The sequence below is a fragment of the Uranotaenia lowii genome, chromosome 2, assembly GCF_029784155.1.
Source record: "Uranotaenia lowii strain MFRU-FL chromosome 2, ASM2978415v1, whole genome shotgun sequence".
Classification (NCBI taxonomy): Eukaryota; Metazoa; Arthropoda; class Insecta; order Diptera; family Culicidae; genus Uranotaenia; species Uranotaenia lowii.
Genome location: NC_073692.1, coordinates 5166687 through 5188791, shown reverse-complemented (window position 1 = coordinate 5188791; position 22105 = coordinate 5166687). Strand labels below are relative to the sequence as shown.

General features: G+C 39.5%; 1 protein-coding gene and 1 long non-coding RNA gene across 2 annotated transcripts in view; one reads left to right on the top strand and one right to left on the bottom strand.

Moving 5' to 3' along the window:
- The window catches only part of LOC129749762 (fibronectin type-III domain-containing protein 3A-like), a 124893-nt gene extending 106668 nt beyond the window's left edge, over window positions 1–18225 (bottom strand). The window contains exon 1 of the mRNA XM_055744833.1: window positions 18025–18225. The gene's annotated coding sequence lies outside the window, so the exon portion shown is untranslated. The remainder of the gene's footprint in view (window positions 1–18024) is intronic.
- Window positions 18226–20637: 2412 nt separating this feature from the next.
- LOC129743852 (uncharacterized) lies at window positions 20638–21223 on the top strand. Its single transcript, XR_008736704.1, has 3 exons — window positions 20638–20688; window positions 20747–21035; window positions 21104–21223. It is a non-coding gene; the product is annotated as an uncharacterized LOC129743852 (long non-coding RNA).
- The last annotated feature ends 882 nt before the right edge of the window (window positions 21224–22105 follow it).

Below are 22105 nucleotides of genomic sequence, written 5' to 3'. Positions count from 1 at the left end.
ATTCAGTATTAACAGAACTGATTTCCATTATTTGGAACCGAGGTTCCAATTATTTTGCCAACAAGAATTCTTCAATTACACTCCAATCGATGGGTGTAACATCTGACATCGCATTTTTCTGCAGCGATGGCGGGCTTCGCTTCGATAGCCCGACGCTATATTTGCAAGCAAAGGTTTCCTTTAGAAGGAGAAACCACATAAGGGACGCGAGCGGAGCACACCATCTCAATTTCTCTCATACCGTTCGAGCTTATGTCGTTCGTGAGAGCATGAGAGAAATTGAGTTGGTGTGAATCGTCCGAATCATACACACACAATTTCTCCATTTAGTAGCATTGACTCAAACTTTTAGCCTGTGCCCAAACCGCGATCGTTTTGTGCTAAAATTTTAGACGAGTTAAAACCCAAGCGAGAATCTGTCAGATGATTTTGTAGTAAATTTGGAAATGGGCGAACGCGCAAAATGTGAATAAACCTAGCGTAGCATTTCATAAGGGCGAAACTAGCAGTTAGCTCAGAACGAAAAAACGCGTTTGAAAATTCGGAACATTTAATCAAATCCTGTTTAAACAACGTGAGGGGGGGGGGGGAGATGGGGGCTGATAATAAAAAATTATGGGAAAAACAAATTAATTGGAATAAATTGCACGAAATGTTGTGTGCAACAAAATTGCATATTACATCATTGCACAAAATCTATGAATCAAGTATTAATTTTTCATCAATTAAATCAATTAAATCAAGAATACAAAAGGTGAAATAACTCCCATCTTCCAAAATTTTATTTTAAATCTTGTAATTTTTCGGATTTTTGATTTTTTTTTTCAAAATTTACATAAAATATTTCAAATTTTATTTATCTTACACTTCGGGTTTTTTTTTGTTAATTTTGGATTGACAAAAAAAAGAAATTGTGCTGTAATGTAGGTCTTCGAACGGTACTTTTTCACCCAGCTGAGAACTCCATTTGTTTACATTTGGCCGTACGTCCTTTTGAAATAATCGATACCGCTGCTGATCTCATGTTGGGTAGGGAAAATAGAATCTTATTGGAAAAAATAATGTCATACTGGGATCAATTCATCTAGTATAAGCATTCTCTGTGGTATTAGCATGTATCCTGACAAGTTGTTGAAAACAAATATCAAAAATACATAATTTAAATATTGTCGAGTTTAAGTTGTTATTAAGAAAATTGACAAAATTGACAAAACATATTGTGAAAATTAATGAAACAGAAAAAAAACTGTCCAAAATGACAAAATTGAAAATTGACAAAATTGGCGAAATTGATAAGATTGACAAAATTGATAAAATTGACAAAACATGATTCAGGACATTTTGAAGACAAATTTCCTAATATCAGGACAATTCGAAAGTTTTTGAAAATTAGGACAACCTCTCGAAAGTCATAACAAATCCTGAAAAATCAGGACACCTGGCACCCCTGACGTGCATTACAATTGTTCAGTTGTTGTTGTTGTTCCTCTTGTGCTCAGAGGTGCCAAGTGTCCTGATTAATGAGGATTTGTCCTGATTTTCGAGAGACTGTCCTATTTTTTTTTTTTAAACTCTCGAGTTTTTTAAATTGGTGCATAAAACGTCCCGAATTGTCCTGATTTTTTGAAAACCTCTCAAATTTAAACGAATTTGTATTTAAACTATGAGAAAATCTAATAAATCTATTATAAAATAGTTGAATCAAATTAACAGAGGATAATCTTCGGTTCCGATGATATTTAAATGGTTTTTTTTTTAGTTTTTTATTTAAAGGTTTGTTTAGTTCAAAGAATAAACCCTTTGTTCCAAAATTATATCTTCAGAATCAAACTCATTATACATTATTTCAAATAAAAAGAAGTTTGTTTCAATAGAACTTTTTTTTTATCAAAATCAATTTTGTTTTGGTTTCAACGCCAAGTTTTCTCTAAGTGAATGATAAAATTATAAATATGTCTTAACTAACAAAATTGACAAATTTCTTAAACTTGACAAATTAAACCAAAATGACAAACATGACAAATTTGGAAAAAAATGACAAATATAACCAAAATGACGAAATTTACAAAATGACAAATCAGAAGAGAGAGAAATGGCAAATTTCACATAATTGACCAAATTCGCAAATTTTAGATAGGATACACATACAAACAAAATTATCAAAAATTACATTCATTGACAATATTCACAAATCTGACAAATTGGATAACAATGACAAAAATTACAAAAACTATTCAAACTTAATTTACAAAATTTACCAACTTGAAAATATGCCAACAAAACTGACACAAATATGACTTATAGATATATGTATCATGATTGAAAGTAAGTGAGATGCAAATATGCTGCAACCCAACTATTTTTTGCAAATCCCCGTATCCTGCACTCCAGAGGTTTCTCAGAATAAACGTTGAATCATTTGAAACACATGGGTGGGCATCCTTTTTTTTAAATTGTATTTTTTAATATGATTTCCGGTTTTTATTAGGAATTTTGTATATTGTGTCTTGCATATGCATCCAAACATAATTAACAATCTGTAAGAAAGGCTACAATCCACTGTCAAGTGTATTAAATCGGGTTTTTCATCTAGAAACGGCCAGAATTCGTAAATCGAACTTGATTTTGGTATGAGTTCGTGGGAAGCGCTGTTATCTGACAAAATTGCGATTTCTTCAGAGAACTTTTCGAGTTGTGCTTGTTTGAAAAGAACTAGTTCTGCCTTGTGAATTTCTTGGCCAGAGAGAGGACCGACTACGAGAGGTTTTTTGTGTGCTTGATTATAACGATTGATGAGGTATCTTCGAACCCATGCTGCTGTTCGTCTTAGTTGATTCCAACTTCTGAATCGCGTCGCTTCAAATAGTTCAACTGGTACTTGGCGAACATGTTTGTGATGGTAAATGGATGCTCTTAATTCTTCGTGTGTCGGTTTGGTAACTACTCGCTCGATTGGCCACGTTGGTTCGTCTTCTTTTAAGAATTCTGGGCCATTCAGCCAGCGGCTATCGTTTGTCAACTCTGGTGACCTTTGATATTTGGTACCTTCATCCGCCACGTTTTCATCTGTTGGTGTCCATCTCCATTCTGACATTTGGGTTAAATCCAGTATCTCGCTGACACGATGTCCGACATAGTTAGAGTAACGTCGATGATCCGATCGAATCCAACACAACACATCTCTGGAATCGCTCCAAAAGAACCGCTGATTGACATTCAAACTCCATGCCTTGCATATCGAATTGGCTAGCCGTGCCCCAATAAGTGCAGCTTCGAGTTCCATTCTAGGGATCGATAGGAACTTTAGTGGAGCTACGCGAGATTTAGCTGCGACGATAACGCATTCTATCCTGTCATGTTGTTTGAAACGTAGGTAGACTACCGCTGCGTACCCAAGTTCACTGGCGTCGACGAACGTGTGAAGTTGAATGTTAACATCTAATCCAGATGAGACCTCGGAGCGAAAACACCTAGGGATACGTATTTCTTGGACCTTCGGTAAAACCGCTATCCACTCCAGCCAACGCTCGAAAATGTTTTCAGGAATCTGTTCATCCCACCCGATTGAAGTTCTCCAGGTCTGTTGTAGAATGATCTTCAGATGGATTAATAAATTTGACAGGAATCCTAGAGGGTCAAATACGGACATGAGCGTCCGAAGTACTTCCCGTTTTGTTGGAATGCGCTGGCCTGCAAGAAGCTCGTCATCGTGCCTTTTTGATAAACGGTAAGTAAAACAGTCTGTTGAGGTACACCACCACATGCCTAGAACCTTCTCCGTAGGCAGCTCAGAACCAAGATTCAAACTTTTGTCCGGGGTGTTCGGTTGATTCAAAGCAGCTAATACTTCTGAGGAGTTAGATATCCAATTTCGCATTTCAAATCCGGCTTGTCCATGAACGAAACGCACTTCGTTTGCTAATCGAATCGCCTCCGCTTCACTTTCTACACTCAACAACATATCATCCACGTAATGGTTTTCAATTATCGCTTCTGCTGCTTGGGGATACTGTCCTGCGTATTCTCCGGCGTTGACGTTCTTGACATATTGTGCAATACTCGGAGAACAGCATGCTCCGAAGGTGAGAACTTGCATAACATATGTGCTAGGACTTGGATCATTTGGGTCTTCCTTCCAAAGAAATCTTTGAAAGTGTTGATCTTCTTCGGACACCATAACCTGATGAAACATCTCTCTCAGATCACCGCATACGGCTATGCGATGCTGACGAAATCTAATCAGAACATCGACCAGTGACGCATTTTGGTCTGGACCTTTTAAGAGAAGCGAATTCAGGGCGATTCCATGGCTCTTAGCTGCTGCGTCCCACACGATGCGAATTTTATTTGGCTTGTTGATGTTCACCACTGGAAAAATAGGTAGATACCACATTTTTTGGTCATCTCTTTCAATTTCGTCCTTGTTGAGTTTCCGGATGTAGCCTTTCGAAACATAATCTTTAATTTTATCATGAAGAACAGTGGCTAGAGAGGCATCCTTCTTCATTCTAGCTTCAAGACATTCGTAACGACGCAGAGCTTGCGATTTACTATTCGGTAATCTAAATTTATCGTACTTCCAAAGAAGCGGGCCTTCGAAACGTCCATCACCTCTTCGCTTGAAGCTCTTTAAAATCTCCCGAGCTCTACGGTCATCATTCGATTCGATAAGCGTCGTTGACTTTGTAATCCCCAGTCCGTCTAAAGAAAAATATTCGCGCATGGCCTGATTGAGTGCGGCATTTTGAGAGCCAGTACACTGGCACATATGCACGCCATGGTAACCAAGAAATTTTTGATTATGCATATCGCATCCGCCATAGACGATCCATCCTAGACGAGTCTTGTTAGCGACTGGCTCCTGCATCTTGCCCTCGCGCCCTCTCAAAACATACCCGAGATTTGCGTTATCGCTTCCAATAAGTATGCGCGGTTGGACGTTGTGGTAAGAGTCCACTGGGATCCCTCGCAGATGATGGTATCTTTTGGCCAATTCTTGCATGTCTAGAGACTGGTGGAATAAACCTAAATTTGAGACGGTATGCACTTCGGGGAGACGATACTTTTTGTGCCCCGACATAGTGCCCGATATATCCAATGTTAACCTTTCTGAATCCAATTCATCACGAGTTTTGTCGCCCGTCCAATGAAGATACAGTGGTTCTGTTCTCCCAGTCACCCCCAATTCTGCAGCTAACGCGCTTTCCATCAATGTTACAGATGAGCCGTCATCTAGGAAGGCATATGTCCTGACAGTTTTGCAAGGTCCGTGAAGCAAAACAGGAATGACACGAAATAGTACCTGGTTCGACCTATTATAGTGACTATTGCTGTCGAAAGACACGACGGGACCATCCTTTGGCACGGTAACATTTTGGAATTTATGAAGCAAGGGGTGATGTTTGTAAACGCATCCCTCTTGGCCACATAACCTTTGGGATTTGCATGTTGTCCTGGCATGTTTCCCTAGACATCTTTTGCAGAAACCGAATTCATGGATTGCAGCCCAGCGACCCTTATAACTGAATTCACAAAAACGCTTACACCTTTCCAATGAAACGCAGTTACCTTTGCAAATTTTACAGGATCTATCTGTCTCTACTGTTGACCGAAAATGTTGCTTTGGTTTTTCCTTTGGTTCTTTAATTTGGTGATACTGCAAACTATAACTCCTAGATTCCATCAACTGGTCAGCATCGATCTCAGAATGCACATTCAAATAAGTTGCCCCCCTTTTGGCACCTTTAGCCACGCTTGCAAAGGAGGCTATGGGTGAAATGGTCTCAGCGAAATCATACAACCAATCGCAGAATGTGGTTAGTCTTACGTCAACGATGGATCTTCGGTACCTGACCCAGTCAACTTGATATTCGATTGGCAGCTTTTCCACTAGTTCACGCAGCAGTGCAACATTATATGTGTACTCGTGCAGTTTGCACGCATCAATAGTAGCACACAAATTCTTCACTGAAAGTGCAAATTCCACCATGGTTTCCAAACGATCAGCTCGAGGAGAAGGAGTGGTTTGAATTCTAGAAATTAAGTTATGCACGATGATCTCAGGATTGCCAAATAACATCTTTAAGGTTGAAATGATGCTACCAACATTCGATGGATTCATCAACATACATTTAACCGCGTCGTGTGCTTTACCCCGCAGGCATTTCTGGAGTCGGATCAAATTTTCCTCTGATGTAAATCTGCACATGGTTGATGTGGTATTGTATGTTGCATAAAACAGCGGCCATTCTTCCGGAACACCAGTGAAGATAGGTAGCTCTTGAGATACGGCTTTTCGAGCAGCTACCTGACTGTTAGTAAGGTCACCTTCGAGATCAACTTCAGCCTGGGCATTTCCAACCACAGAGCGGAATCCGCGGTGTTGCGGTGTGGAGCGATGTCGAGGGGTAAACTGTCCATGAACTGAATACAAGGGAAATCTAGCAGCATCCTGCCGAATCCGTCCATCAGCTGCTGTCAGGTTAACGTATGTGTCATCTGGAATCCTTCGCTGATATCGATTCTCGAAGAGCTGTTGAGAAGTCCTCGGCTGCAACTGTGCCTGATGATTAAAGATCGTTGCATGATTCGGGGTGTGATGTTTTTCTACGACTTCTTGTTGGTACGGTTGATGCTCCTGCGGTAAGTTTTTCTTTGGACTCTGGAACATAGACGGACGTTGCTGACGTTCTTCCACTCTTGAGTGAGGATCCGCCGTGTGAGAGTCGTAAGCCATTTCTCGCATTAAATCATAGCGCCTTTGAAGCAATTCCTTCTTCCTTGCGAACTCTTCCTCATGGAGACGTTGTTCTTCTTCCAGTTTTTGTAGCTCCAAACGAATATAGTCTCTTCCGCCAGGCCGCGATAGACTCGGAGCGTTCTGCTTTTTCGATTGATCCACGGAACCTAAAATCTGGTGGCTTCGATGATCGGTTGATGGCATAACACGAAAACTGTCGGTTGCGGCTGTAGTGTAGACTGGTTCATTTGAAACTGAAGCCATTGGTCGGAACAAGTTACTATAAGAGACAGCAGGGGGTTCACGCATTTCACTTGACACGCCGCCCGGAAGGGAAGTACTCATAGTATAGACATTTGAAGATTGGGGAGCATTGAGCGAATATATATTTCCGTAGGGAGCGAGCGTATACGCGGGGGCTATGGTGATTGCGGGGGTGGTTACTAACGAAGGCATTGCACTAACAATTGTGTTGGTCAGAGGGACCGTAAAATATGTTGACTCTACGGTACTATTTCTATTGCTTACTGACAATAATGAAAGCCTTTCTGCTAACTGAGGATTTGATCGTGGTACATGGGTTTCATTTCTCGTACTTACGATGTGTTCGGTAATGTTTCCTGCTTCGCAATTTGGGCATTTCCAACTCATGTCTGCGATATCTTCCGTGACGCCCACGCATTGGAAGTGGTGCCACAAATCACAAAAGTCGCACTGCACCATCTCCTCCGTTTCTGGGCCGCCACACACTTGACAGGGGCTAGATGTTTCATTTCTTCGTGACTGATTGCGAGGAACCTTTGAGACATCATTGGTGCAGCCTTTGCATGTCCAGGCACGCTTGATGGCGTCGTCCGAAGCGTTGACACACTTTAAATGGAACCAAATAGCGCACCTGTTGCATTGTAGCATTCCAGCTGTAGAACCCGGGAAGATGCAAGAAACACCGATGCATGACATAGACAGTACTCCAGACACCCTTTTTGGTACTGTTCCAGTATTCCGATTCATCTCCTGTGCCGTGGTCGAAGCTTCCGACGTCATCGTAAACGAATTTTTTAATGTGGATTTTAGAAGAGTGATGTAGAGTTGTTTCCGAGTTTTTAATATACAATATATTAAAAAATTCCTGTAACGATTTCATTGTTTAACTTATGGCTAAATCTCATAGGTAAGTTACTTACGTTTAGTAATTTTCTCTATTTCTACTCCTGCTCTTCTAAATTCTGTATGCGGCTTAATAAGATGTTCCTAAATAGTGATTGCAAGATAATGATTTCGTTTGTTTACATTTTTTTAAGGTAACCTCACTTGTATGCTGCTGACTGGTAACTATAGCAACGATCTTCTAAAAGCCGACGCCTTTGACGCCGTTTTGGTTCTGTTACTGCTGGACGCTGGTTGCGGTTAAATAACTTGCACAGTGGAAGCCTGATGTGAAATCATCATAAATATTCATTTGATATCAACTTTTAAACAATATGTAATCTTACTTTGATCGCGGATTGCTCGAAAGACGTAGTACTTATATCACAACGTTGTGCAATCCTTTCCACTTGCCTATTCGGAGTATTTTACAAATTATTTATTAATTTAATTCTTTTGGTTTTTTTCTCTTTTCAGATGCGGTTACCTTTCACGTGACGTGGTCTAACTAGTCATCCAAGAATGGCCTTAAATTCGTATCAAAAAATAACTGCTCAATAAATCTGGCGCTCTATCTTCACAAAATGCTTCTATCAGTTGTCGCTTATTCTTCTTTTAGAGAAATCTCTCCGAACTACTTCCTGACAACTTTAAAGGTTCTTTCGCACAGCCTTTGCTATCTGTTCCTAGCCATCTACACGGAAAAAATATCAAAATTTCATATGATGGAGGCGCGCCGTGACAGGTATGAAAAATGGCAGCGCCACCAAATCCAACGTATAAGCCCAAGTAGCACTGTTTGATTTATTAAACTCTTCAGGCCTCTTTTAAAACCAAAACTTGATCATGTAGCCGTTTATAAAACCTAAAATGTTGCTTGGGAAGGTCTGCTTTTTATCATGTCGTCTAAAAATAACATTCGGAAACGCTCACTGAAGAAGATAGTAAGTTGTTACTGGAATACCGGTATCTGAACGCCGCAGGAGATATAGCATCAAAATGACACTTTTAAACTTTAAAGAGTGTAAGAAAGTCGGTAAGTCGGACACCCTAGAATCGCAATAGAAAATCAGATATTGTTTTTTTCATCGCTGTTTTCGTACATATGGGTAGTTAAGGTTGTTTAGGTGAATTTCCGTATTGTTGGTTCCAACACCTTCCCTGAATTCGCAGATTGAGAATGTTGAACAGCATCGTCCTTTGTCGAGCTTTTCCGCTACACCAACAATTTCTTCCAGTTATCGGAAATCAACAGACGCATTCTAACTGCAGCGAAACTGCATATTGCAAGTTTCCTCCCAAACTCGAACCTTAACAATAACTGTCATCCAGCTTGGCTCTGGAGTCAGCAATGAGTTAAGGCTGGCAACTGACCGTCGGCGCCTAAACAACCTTTCCCAAAGTGCCAGAACGCCGGTCCATGCGAGCTCAAGCGTGCAGACCGCAGCGTAACACCACACCACGAGAATAACCCTCTTGGCGATAAGCTGCATCCAAGCTCCGCTCATGATTTATTCACCAGCTGGATCACTCGACCTCTGCGCTGACCACTCCTGATTTCGGATAACGGGCCTTCGAAAATGAACTCATACTGCTAACCGCAGCATGGCTCGTAACGACATGGAGAGTAACCCTCTCAAAACTAGCCTTCCGGCCTGGAGCATATCGTGCGCGTGCCCTCTTCTGTGCTGGTGGCCCGCTGTGCTTTGATCAGCATTTTCATGCAGACGACAAGCGCACACCTCTGGTGGCACCTTTTGGCTAGCCTGGGACATTTCTCTGAAATGGGTCTCTGCCCTGGTTCGTCTCGGCGCTGGCTGATATACCCCTCTCAGGCTAGCTTTTCTTCCATATCCAGACGAATCTGGGTCCATAACCTGTTGAAAACTAAGTGGTGGAATTTTTTTTTTTTTTTTTTTTTTTTTTTTTTTTTTTTTTTTTTTTTTTTTTTTTTTGGGATTTTAAACCAATTGGTTTATTCATCCCCAGTGGTGGAATAGAGTTCACTACTTCAGTAAGGTCCTTACATTGCTACACTATATTCTAGCGATTGCTAGTTTCTCCAGCGATCGTCAATACGCGAATAGCCGAATCATGGGTTTCAACAATATGAAGGATCAAATCAACGGAAATTTTTAAATATCTGGAGAAACTTATGGGGCCTATTACATAAAACGAGTCGAGCAACTCCACTCGACTCCAGTCACTGACGAGTCGAGCAAAATGTCGTATTATGGTATTCGAGTGAAACTGCTCGAATGGCGCACGCTCCTTTTTTTAAACTCAAAATTAAGTACGACCGAGGTTCAAAACATAGTTCGATTCTATGAACTTAAAGTTAAGTACCCTTTTTCCTCCTCGCGATTGTTCAAAATGGAGTTCGAACTGCGAACTCAAAACTAATCCCATTCGTGCCATTTTTGCCGAGCCGCATTTCAGGTAGCTACGAACAAGGGCATAAAAAACGGTTCAAAAAATGGTACTCGCTTTTGAACTTAGTTTTGAGTATGCTTGTCAGAACTTAGTTTCGCTATTGCCCAATCAAACTCAAAGCTGAGGGCTGCCACTGAAGTGCTGTTTGACCGTGGTCAAATCATAGTTCGATTGTATGAACTAAAGTTGAGTTCCTTTTTTCCTCCTTGCGATGGTTCAAAAGGAAGTTCGAACTGCGAACTCAAACTAATCCCATTTTTCCTTCGGCGAAGGAGCAAAACTGAGATCGATCTAATGAACTAAAAATTGAACCCTCCTCGCGTGTGTTGAACTGAAAGCACTTAGCGAGTTCGGCTGCGAGAACTGCATTTTGGGTAGCTACGAATAAAGGCATAAAGAAAGTTCAAAAAATGGAACTCGCTTTCGAACTTAGGTTTAAGTATGCCAGTCAGAACTTAGTTTTTGCGTTTGCTCAGTCTTACTCAAAGTTGATGGCTGCAACTGAAGCACTGAAAATCGAAAATACCCAAACTTGAGAACTGCCACCCGCCAAACCTAAGTTCAAGATTGACAACTTAAGTTTGTGAAAAAATCACAGCTTGCCAATAAGCCAAACTTGTCCTTCAAGCGAAGAACTGTTTTTTTGGGGGGTTTTTGTTGTAAGCGCATCTGATTCTGTTACCTCCATCGTGGCAGATTTAGGTTTGGGGGGTAAGTTCAAAGCGAAGAACTGTTTTTTTTGGGGGATAACTTTTACTCCCGCTTCGTTCGCAGAAAGTCTCACATATACGAAGATGTACCCAGCAAACATAACATCGCATTAGAAATGTCAGCTCAACTCGTTAACAATGTTAATGCGAATCGTAATTCCTACCAAACCAAGTAAATGATCGTAAAAATGGTTAGTTAAAGCCTACCGACTCGTATATGACAAAAGTCCGCCATGTTTGCAAATTTGTCTCCAACGTGCAGGATTCAAATGAGAAAACAACCTTGTTGTTCTCTTTGCGATAAGCAGTGCAACCAGATTTCTAAAAATCGGAGGGTCTATTTGGATAAACTGGCCAATGAGAGAAGCAGCAAATATTGTCGCTGGCAACGGTTTGCATGCATTGAGAGCAAAACTTGCGCTCTTTCTCATACTGTCAGGATATACGGTAAAAGGTGTTGTATATCGTCCAATTTTTAGAACTCTTATCGCTTAAGCCAGAAGTTAAAAATATATATGTATATTGCCTCCACTTTAGTACGTAAATGCTGTTTTTTCGAGTTATATAAGATGATTTTATAATGTATATGAAACGTATAGCAAAGTTTGTTGAGAAATATACCTACAAAAATGTTTGCTGGGTAGCTTCCTCTCTCAACAACTCTCCGGTGGTCGAGCGGTTCCTGAGATGGTAATCGCAAAGCTATTGCAGATATGGGTGTGATTCCTGAACCTGGCGATATTTTTTTTTATTTTGATTTCCATTTTATTGTGGTATCAGATTTTGGGGGATGAGTTCTCCTTTAAGAGCTTAACTTTGTGCTATGCCACCAATAGCCAAACCTGTAGGGAGGGAGTTTCATTCGGGTTGGCGGGGAAAGTTCTCAAGTTTGGGTATTTTCGAGGTTCAGTGAGTGCTGTTTTGAACCAAAAGTACTTAATTTTGAGTTTAAAACAAGGAGCGTGCGACTGTCATGTTGACATTTTTCAAACCGCTTGAAATATTTCCTCATGCACGCTCTTTTTTTTTAACTCAAAATTAAGTATGACCGAGGTTCAAAACATAGTTCGATTCTATGAACTTAAAGTTAAGTACCCTTTTTCCTCCTTGCGATGGATCAAAACGGAGTTCGAACTGCGAACTCAAAATTGATCCCTTTTTTTCCTTCGGCGAGGGATCAAAGCTGAGTTCGACCTTATGAACTAAAAATTGAACTCTTTTTGTTGGACTGAAAACACTTAGCGAGTTCAGTTCGAACCGGAACAGCAACCAACAAACACGTCGCAAAATTTTGTCGCTCCGGAACAATTACCGGAAGACTATGAAGGAACTTTATAATGAAATGCATGTTCACCGTGTCAGCGTAAAATTCTGTCCGTCATTGTCATCATATGGTGAGCGGCTTGGAATGTCCGGAAACTTCCGGATGTTGTTTACGTGGGAAGTAACATCCGGAAGTTTTCTTTGACCGGGAGTGTAAAAACATTCCACTGCTCTGTACCGGAACAGCAACATCCGGGTACAACAAATTTTAATCATCCTTCAATTCCCTGAAAATAAGCTACCCTCGAAAAAAAAGGATAAATTACAGTTCGGCTGCCGAACTTAGTATTGAGTATGCCTATCAGAACTTAGTTTTGCTATTGCCCTGTTAAACTCAAAGTTGAGGGATGCCACCGAAGTGCTGTTTTGAACCAAAACTACTTAATTTTGAGTTTAAAAAAAAGAGCGTGTGTCAAATATCAGCAGGGGTGTCAGGTGTCCTGATCATTCAGGATCTGTCCTGATTTTCGAGAGGCCTGATATTGTGATATCAAAGTCATGACCTAGAAAAATTCCATAAACGATGGAGATTGTTTTACTTATTTTATTAATTGTATCAAATTATTTATTTTTGCTTATGATAAGTTACAATAAATGGTAATATTCTTATACACAAACCTTCCATTATTTTTTTGAACAGAAATTGTTTTTGTGGCTGTACAAAGCTAAAATTAATCCCTTTGAAACAAAGACAACTTCCTATGCTTTCGAATTAATCGTTAAATTAGAAAGATGGAAAATATTCCTCAATAAAACTTAACCATACCATGCATCAATGCTATTATAGATTGGGAAATGAAAATAAGTGTTTTTATTTAAAATTTCACAAGATTGTGTGCGTGTGTTTTACTGCTTTTTACAGGTTGTAGTAATAAAGTTGAGTTGTTCGGGAGATTATTAATTAATTACAGGCCAAACTCTGCTAGTACTCTCCCGGAAGGATTCAGTTGTTACGTTCTTTTCAAACCACACATTATTGGGAATATTATTTGGCTGCTGCTAGCACTCTCCCGGAAAGGTCCTGCTGTTGCGTGCTGCGTGCCCCACATTCGGGGTGCTGCTGCCAGCATTCTCCGATATAGGTTCTTGCCGAGGATCAGCTCTCGATTTCGATTATTTCAACCCCATCTGACCACTGCCCAGGGGTCTACAATAAATGAAATATGGAAATCGAACGAAAATCAAAACAAAAGACTAAAATTATTTACCATTAGCTAATTAAAGCATTTTGTCGAATTCGATGCAGCTCTCAGGAAACGGTACCGTGAAATCCACGAGGCATGCAGTTTTCTCAGTCAGTTCAATTTTGTTCATGCATTGGGAGACGACGTTCATTTTGCACATTTCATTTATTATGGATTTTTGCGAACGATTTCACCGAATAACTGAAAGTTTTAGAATTTGCGGTCTCTCGAAAATCAGGACAAATCCTGATAAATCAGGACACCTGGCACCTCTGCTGCAGGACCAGATCAAAACAAACTTGGCTCGCTTAATCGTGACAGCTGAGTCACGAACTTTCAAGCAGTCGACTCAGTCGAGCAACTCGACTGAAGTTTGACTCGATTCGACTACTATAATGCCAAAATGGGTCAATCGAGTAAAATGACTCGTGACTCGACTTATGTAATAAGGGTATATACGGACGATAGTATTGGCGAAAAATTGGCCTCAGCCATAACCTCAAACTTTGATGAGCTGACGGCCTCACCAGTGATGCTAGGTGCGTTACTAAAATTAGTATTTGCTTGTTTAAAACTAATTATAATATTTCTGAATTGATTAAATTTTATAACAATCAACAGCAAAACGTTTGAATTCATTACGGGGCGTCTCTAAGGGGCCGTTCAGATACCACGTGGACAGAAAAATGAGATTTTTGACACCCCTCTCCCGCTCCGTGGACAAGCGTGGACATTTGGCAAACCCCAACCCCCCTCCCCAGATGTCCACGTGGACAGATTTGATTTTTTTTTTCAAAAACTCATTTGACAGTTAGAAAACACTACTTTCTGCCTATTTGTTATTGGAATGGGTGATTAAAAAAAAAAGAAATAGCATTACTTGATATGAAATAATTTTCAAATTTTTGAATTTCTTAATTATCATATTTATTACTTGCTTTCAAGTTGTTTTTAATTGTTTAAACTTAAACTGGAAAGCTTTGTAATTTTAAGATTCATACAGTAAGTATGTCCACGTGGACATGACCTAAACCCCTACCCCCCTCTCCGTGGACAAGCGTGGATATTTCCATACACCCCCCCTCCCCCTAAGTTGTCCACGTGGTATGTGAACGGCCCCTAAATAGATGAAGATAAGCCATATTTCGCTAATGAATTTTCAAGGTGAATTTAAAACATCTGAAATATATTTTCATGTACTACTCGGTAAATTAAAAAGAGTTGTTTCTAACTTCTAAAGGAATGCAAAATCATTCACTGTTACAGAAAAAAAGGAAATTAATGAAAGCCACATCTATTTTGACTATGATAATAATAGCCTGCATGCTCTGATTATTTATAATATTTTCACATAATTCGCTACATCGTTTAAGTGTGCGATACAGACAGTTGTTATTCAGTTCAGATAAATGTTGCGTTTAATTTTATATTCTAATAAAAATCTACGGGAAATTTGCAAATTCTCAGTACTCATGAAAACGTTTTTCAATAAAAATGCAATTAAAAAAATATAATCATTTTCCAAATATCAATGCACTTGGCAGCCCTGAACACCCAAAAAATCAAAACACGAGCATCTGTGTGCAGCTTTTCCACACGGCGAATTTGTCGATATTAGTACCGCAAAATCGCGTTTATCGTGCGCCCTTCTCAAAAATCGATTTTGTTCTCCCATGGTTTGAGGTTAGGGCTGAGGCCTCCTGTTAAGGTGGTGTTCGTGTAAAACTGTCAATATATCCTAATAGGGCCCTATGTGTCCGTTTTACCCGTCCTATAATCTTTTTTCAGACTTTTGTTACTCAAGCCCGTCCACCAAAATTAGATGTTTTTACTTGGTCAATCCTAATAAAGATTCCGGCTGTCTATCAAAACGTGGTCAATCTGTGATTGCGTTTGGTACGGTGATCTCCAGGTGTACTTCTGTGAGAGGCGGTGCTGAAAAAAGGTATTACGTACGGCCATTTGTTTGGAGGCGGCTATTAGTCTGAGGCCGTTTTTTGATAGACAGCCGGCACTTCTCGGACATTATCGACGTCAGATCCTGTCGAGGCGCCAGCATCGAGTCAGACCATTATCTGGTGATGGTGAAGATGCGCCCAAAACACAAGCAAACAGATTCGTGGGAAGTCACCAGGCCGGCTTCATGAAGAGACTGTCTACGCCGGACCAGATCTTCACATTACGGGAAATCCTCCAAAAATACCAAGTCCCTATGCATCATCTATTCCAGGTTTCATTTTGCTCATCTTGCCCAAAAGGAGACAGTGAACTTTTTCGCTCCTAAGAATTGTGAGGAGATTTTAAATGAGCATTTTATCACCTGCTGCTGAGAGAGCCAAGAGAAATTTTTTCTCTAACGAATGATCACTCATCTAGTGTCAGAGCACTCAAAGCCGCATTGACCGTGACCAGCTATGGAAAATCATGGACGAGATCCGCTTTTCCGGAAAACTGACCAGACTGATCAAGGCGACGATGGATAAAACTTAGTGCTGTGTACGGATTTCGGGTGGCGGTAGAAGGTGTTATTCGACGAGCGGTGGATGAAATACGGGGCAAGATTTTCAACAGATCCAGTCAACCTATCTGCTTTGCCGATGACATTGATATACACGAAGCAGGAAGGATTGATAAAACAAGGTCACGATCGACGGCAACGAGCTGGATGTAGTCGAAGATCTTGTCTATCGCGGCTCACTGGTGACCACAGACAATTTCACCAGCCGTGAGATCCGACGGCAAGTTATCAGCGGAAGTCGTGCCTACTATGGACTCCACAAACAACTGCGGTCTAGAAGACTCAGCCCTCACACGAAGTGTAACCTATATATGACGCTTATTAGACCGGTTGTTCTCTACGCGCACGATACATGGATATTGCTCGAGGAGGACCCGCGTACCAATGTTCGGAAAATCGCTAAAAAAGCAATCAGGATTTGTTTCTAGCTAGAATACTGATACCCCCAAGTGCTGTGTGTGATACGCACGTGGTAAAAGTACCCTTTGAATATATGTTGAAAATCAACACTAACTTGGTACATGAAAATACACCATGCCCCATCGGAGGCTACCGTTGCTATTCGTCACGTGGCTAATCGACGGTGATCGACATACTTGGTGATACATTTTGAACGTCGCTCCCTCAATCATTCCCGAACGTTTATCCTTGCATCGTTGTTTATAATGTTTATTATTGAGAGACGATCACGAATGTTTCAAAAGGAAAAATCAGAAGAAATGCCAGGACTACATGATAGATGCTAGCACATGCTGGACATTTTATTGCGGTTACCTAGTCATAATTTCGTCCTTCTACGCATAGCTAAAAATAAAAAATCATCTGATAGCCTCCATAGATCGGGTTTAAAGTCATCTAGGAAGGAAATCATCATCGAGACCTTCGATAGCTGATAGTCTGCACCCTTCTTTACCACATCATGTTTCGCAAAAGTGTTTCAAATACAGAAGCTTCGTTGTCATGCATGATTGTTTATATGATTTAGTTGAAGAAGCAAAAATTGACTGACGGAGATTGTCGAGTGCAAAGGTTGGAAATAGAAAAACTAACATTTCAACATTGCTTTCTAGTGGTTGAAAAATTCCCCACTCTTGCGGTGGCTCTGATTGTTGATGATCTAATATTTTTTTATCTTTTTTCTTCACTGCCAATTGGATGCATAGAACGGAATTTGATTTCTCGGAAGAGAATATCAATTCTAAATCACAATAATACTGGCTTGTTGATATTGTTGTTGCACTGATAATGAAGTTGATTTCTTGGAATGCGCATTATTTTGTATGCGATTGCAATGAAAAGAATTTGCATCATACTTTTCTATTAAAAACAAAATACAAATCGATGGTATGCAAAACGAGTACTTTGCAGTATCATCCAAGAAGAAGACTATTGTTTTGTCTTACTTAGGCTGGAATACTATTCATTTTTTGTCGTGGCACTATTCCCATCACACGATTCGGGTCGCTTTTTTATTGGTTGGCTGGATGCTACTGGTAAATGTCATAGACATTTCACCCAACCACCCACCACCCACACGACGGATGTAAGATCAGACTAAATGCATCGTAGCCTGTTCCGCCTACACTATGTCCTGAGACTTATTGTACTTTTTACGAAATAATTGACGGATACAACTTCCAGCTTCTTGGCCACATTATGCGAGAAAAGTCCAAAGTATACATACACCTAACTGCATATGCTATTATTCCCTTCTCCTGCTGGCCACTTTCCACTTGTGCAAAGGAAAGATGGGACTGAGATTTTCGTTTCTCGCCTGCAAGATTATAGCGGAACGCTTATCAGTTGGAACAATTCCAGGAAAGAAAGTTCACCATCAACACTAGACAGAACTCATCAGCAATCCTTCAGCTATCCGGCGGAAATTCCGAGAAGCTGTAAAAACTTGGGAGAGTCCACGGTGGCAAACAAGAAAAACCCCGTATGGATAACATATTTCCAAAGCGTACTTACTCGATTGGGTAAATCCTCAGCCGGAATTGGACGCAAAACGTCGCCCCGTGGGTTTACTACACATAGTCACACGAATTCCGACGACCGGAACGAGCAGACCGATGGAATCTGTAAATTTTTCTATACCGTATTCCAGTGTTCCGAGGAGACAACGTTTCTCCACACAAAAAATGTTAATATGCAACGATGACACGAATACAAGATTAAAGAGTTTTGGGGAATTTTACGCTGCCACTTTTGCTGTCAAACTGAAAACGACCGACATTCAGCTAATGTCAAAAGATTCAGCGGAAAGCGTTGCCAGTTGTACTGATTTATCGACACAATCACACAATTTTTTAAATTAACATAGGCCGATGACATAGTGAAAGCGATGCGATGCAAATTGGCGAACGCTGCCAATGCGAACTCGAGCGGCGGGACCAACCCCCTGGCAACTTGACAGTTCTGGCGAGTTTCGTGTGCCTGATTAAAATTCGCAGATGTCGCATGTGTACCGCTTGTTTACATACTTTTCGAACCATGCGTATGGAAAGGGCACATCATCAAATGTGGTGCGAATCACAAAATTCGAATGAATGAAAAAAAGTTTCAACCGAAATTATTACTCTCATTCAATATTCTACCTATTTATTTATTGTATAGGAACAGTTTTCCATAAACCGAGGCATTTTCTGCTATAATTTGAAAGATTTGTTATACTAAAATTTTCATATGTATCGCAGTTTAGGAAAATCACTCGATGATGGTTGGGGTAATGTTTTGTTTTACATTTATTGTGTACGATCGTCAACAATAGTTTCGGTGGAAGGGGTTCTTTTCCCAAAAATCTGCCGTATATTAGTGAATTATTTTGCTCATTCCAGAAGTTTTAAACCTTATAAAGGACACACAGATTTACGTCTGAGTGCCGTTTGCTTCGACTGAACTTCTGAAAACAAATTCACTTTACGTATAACTAAGCTAATTTTCAATTCTTAACATTTTTTTCATTTGTTGAATCGATTAAAAGAAACCATATTTCCATATGCGCCCTTCCGACATGTTAAGTCGCTTGATTTTCGATTTGACAGAACCAGAGAACCAGAAAAAACTGGCACACGCGATTTGTATGGGAAACGTCAAGTTGCCAGGGGGTTGGGCGGGACAAATTGACATCTGCTTCGCCGCGTTGAGTATGTCAGGTTTAAGCGATTCACATACATTTTCATCAAATGTGGTTCACTGCATTGAATCGCATTTGCCGGTCGGTTCGCATCGCATCGCACTCACTATGTCATCGGCCTCATAAGTAAATTGCAAAATAAGAATCACAGACCAACAAATCAAGCTAAAACCTCCATTAAAAAATCGTCCATTTTTAATTTGATCGAAAATATGAAAATTCTATCGAGTCACATAAGTTTAATAAATTTTAGTTAATCAGAAAACATAAAAAAATCTCGAGACAAATAAGAAGAAATTACTCTTATTTTATTTGACTCTATCTTGATTTGAAGTGCTGCAATGATTTAGTCAATGCTTATAACTTTTTGTACTGCAAGCAAACTTTTCATGGAAGCTGGCAATCGTGTAATTCGCTGATTTTTTTTAGTGTCATATAGCCCAGCCACAAACTTTAAGGCATCTAATCGCAAAGCCGAAATAAAACTGAACGAATTCTAGGGGTGGAAATCGTGGAAAACAGAAAAAACTCTCAAATGTCAAATTGGTCTGATTAAATCACCGACCACCGGGCAAGTAACGAATTTTTTGTCATTAGAATTATTATTATTAAAACTTTTTTTTAAGACTTAATTTTGATATTTTTTTTCTATTCATTCGAACCAAATTCGTCAACTGTTCAAAAATTCATTATACACTTCAGAGAAGAAATTTTGCAAGATGTATAGTAGTATCCTGCAAACTTTGAATAGTTTGCAATTTGGTTTTGTTCTTTCAAAATAATCTCTTGATAATTGAGATTGAGAGTTTTAACGAACCATTCTAATACCTAACTATCAAAAAATCTGATCAATTCCAAAGCACGCAGCCATGACTGTCGGTTCTACTACTCACCGCTAGAGACCGCTTGTCGAGTGAAAATTGACTACAAACAAAATAAGGTGCTTTGCAAGGAATATTTGAATATTCCTTGTGTGCTTTGAGAATTGCGGAAGGCGCCGTTTATCGATATTTTAACTTTAAACGTTTGGCGAAAAATTATGAAGCAAAAACTGAATGTATTTTTTAAATTAGGTATTTAATACTAAAAAATGTACAAGTCTGTGTATAGGGATTAGGATTAATTGTAGAATATAAGTTCTAGAATGCAGTGTAAACGATAATGACTGATATTGAATCAGTGTGTAAATTGAATAGCTACCCACATGCCATTTTAAAACCTTGAGCAAGCAATTTCGCGCGTAGGGTTGCGTTCAAAGCCGTAAATTTGGGTTTCAAATCTAAACGTACATCAGTCAAGTCAGCTGATTGTACCGATAACACACATACGAATTGAATCCAGAGCAAACTATACACAAAACAAAAAGTCTTCCATCTGTAAATATCATTTCAACGACTTTTTGCTTGTGTGTATAAGTGACACAAGCGAAAAAAAATGACAACCATGTCGGTTAATTTTCTCAACGGTCGGGCAATCACGCGTCGAAGATTGTGCTTTTGGTAAAGTTTTAATTGAATTCAGCCTTTATATTTAGTAATTTTCCTTTGAATTCAGCAGGAAATAACCGAGGATCAGGAGGTTCGTGAATAAAAACGAGTGGCAGCAGAACGAGCGGCTTCAAATCGCTAAAAAGCGGTCTCCGGAAATTCGACTTCTGGTGTGGTGAAAATGGCGCTGCATGACAAAAAAAAATGCAATAAATACTCAAAACGAAAACCCCAGTTATGATGCCGGCTGCCGGACACAATGTAGCGTTTCCTGAGGCCTTCTAAATTGTCATCCGAAGCCAAAACACCAGCAGCAATCTGCTGTATTTGGGGGAGTAATTAGGAGAGTTTCTGATAAGGTAAAGTATTTTTATTTTAATCTGTGGAACTTAGGAATCTGATTGTGTATAATCTATTTTTTTTACAGAAAGACTATTGCCGAGACTACTGAATTCATAACTGGCATCTAGTGCATGTACACTGAACCAAATCAGGCAATAAAATTCACTAAATCGTTTTAATAGCTTTTACTTTAAGGAAGGTGGATATAAAGTACTAGAAAATCCAATAAATGTAATGCTAAAATCCTATAAATTGTACAATTAATTTTTGTCTACGATGTACATAGTATAGACTAATCAAAAATCCAATAAATTTTATACATTCGTTCTGTAATACTACACTATATTAATTGTATCTGAAAATCTAATAAATTTCATAAATATGATTCGATATAGTTTTTAGTAGGTGTGGTTTGAATTCAGAACAAATAATTTTCGGTTCAGGCTGTGAAATTATAAAGAAAAACCGATGTTCGTTAAAATTGTTCTATGTTTACAATCATTATTATGATGGATAGGAAAAACACGGAAAATGGCGAATATTGGATTGTAAAACAGGTAAGTAAGCTAAATGTCTCATTATTTTTCCAATTATCAAAATTAATCCTTCGTATCGCTTTCCCCACAGGAAAAAGAAATATTTCGATGGTGTAAAAGAAGCGCCCCATTCTGATGAACGAGGAGATGTTCTTCCGGAGAGAACTTCACCTGAACTGGATATTCAAATTATTTGAACAAGATTCTAGTAGACCCTCAGGTAAGAATATTGAAAATTTGTCTTTATAAATCATACTCAACAAATTTATTCAGTAAAAATATTTCTTTTATTTTTATTTAAGGTAATAAATTTCTGCCCTCGGAAGGCCCCTGAATCCCCAAATCTATTTCCCGGCAAGATTGACTTCTGGAACGATGCTAGTGTGCATCAAGTGGCAATTTTAATCGCAACGGTGGATTAGCAGCAGGAAAACGGAACATCGACCACTTCAGAAGTTTGAACCATACATGCGTCAGCCAGACCTACAGGTATATGTACATAATTTATCAATAAAAACAATCTAAACTTAAATCACGATGTATCATTTAAA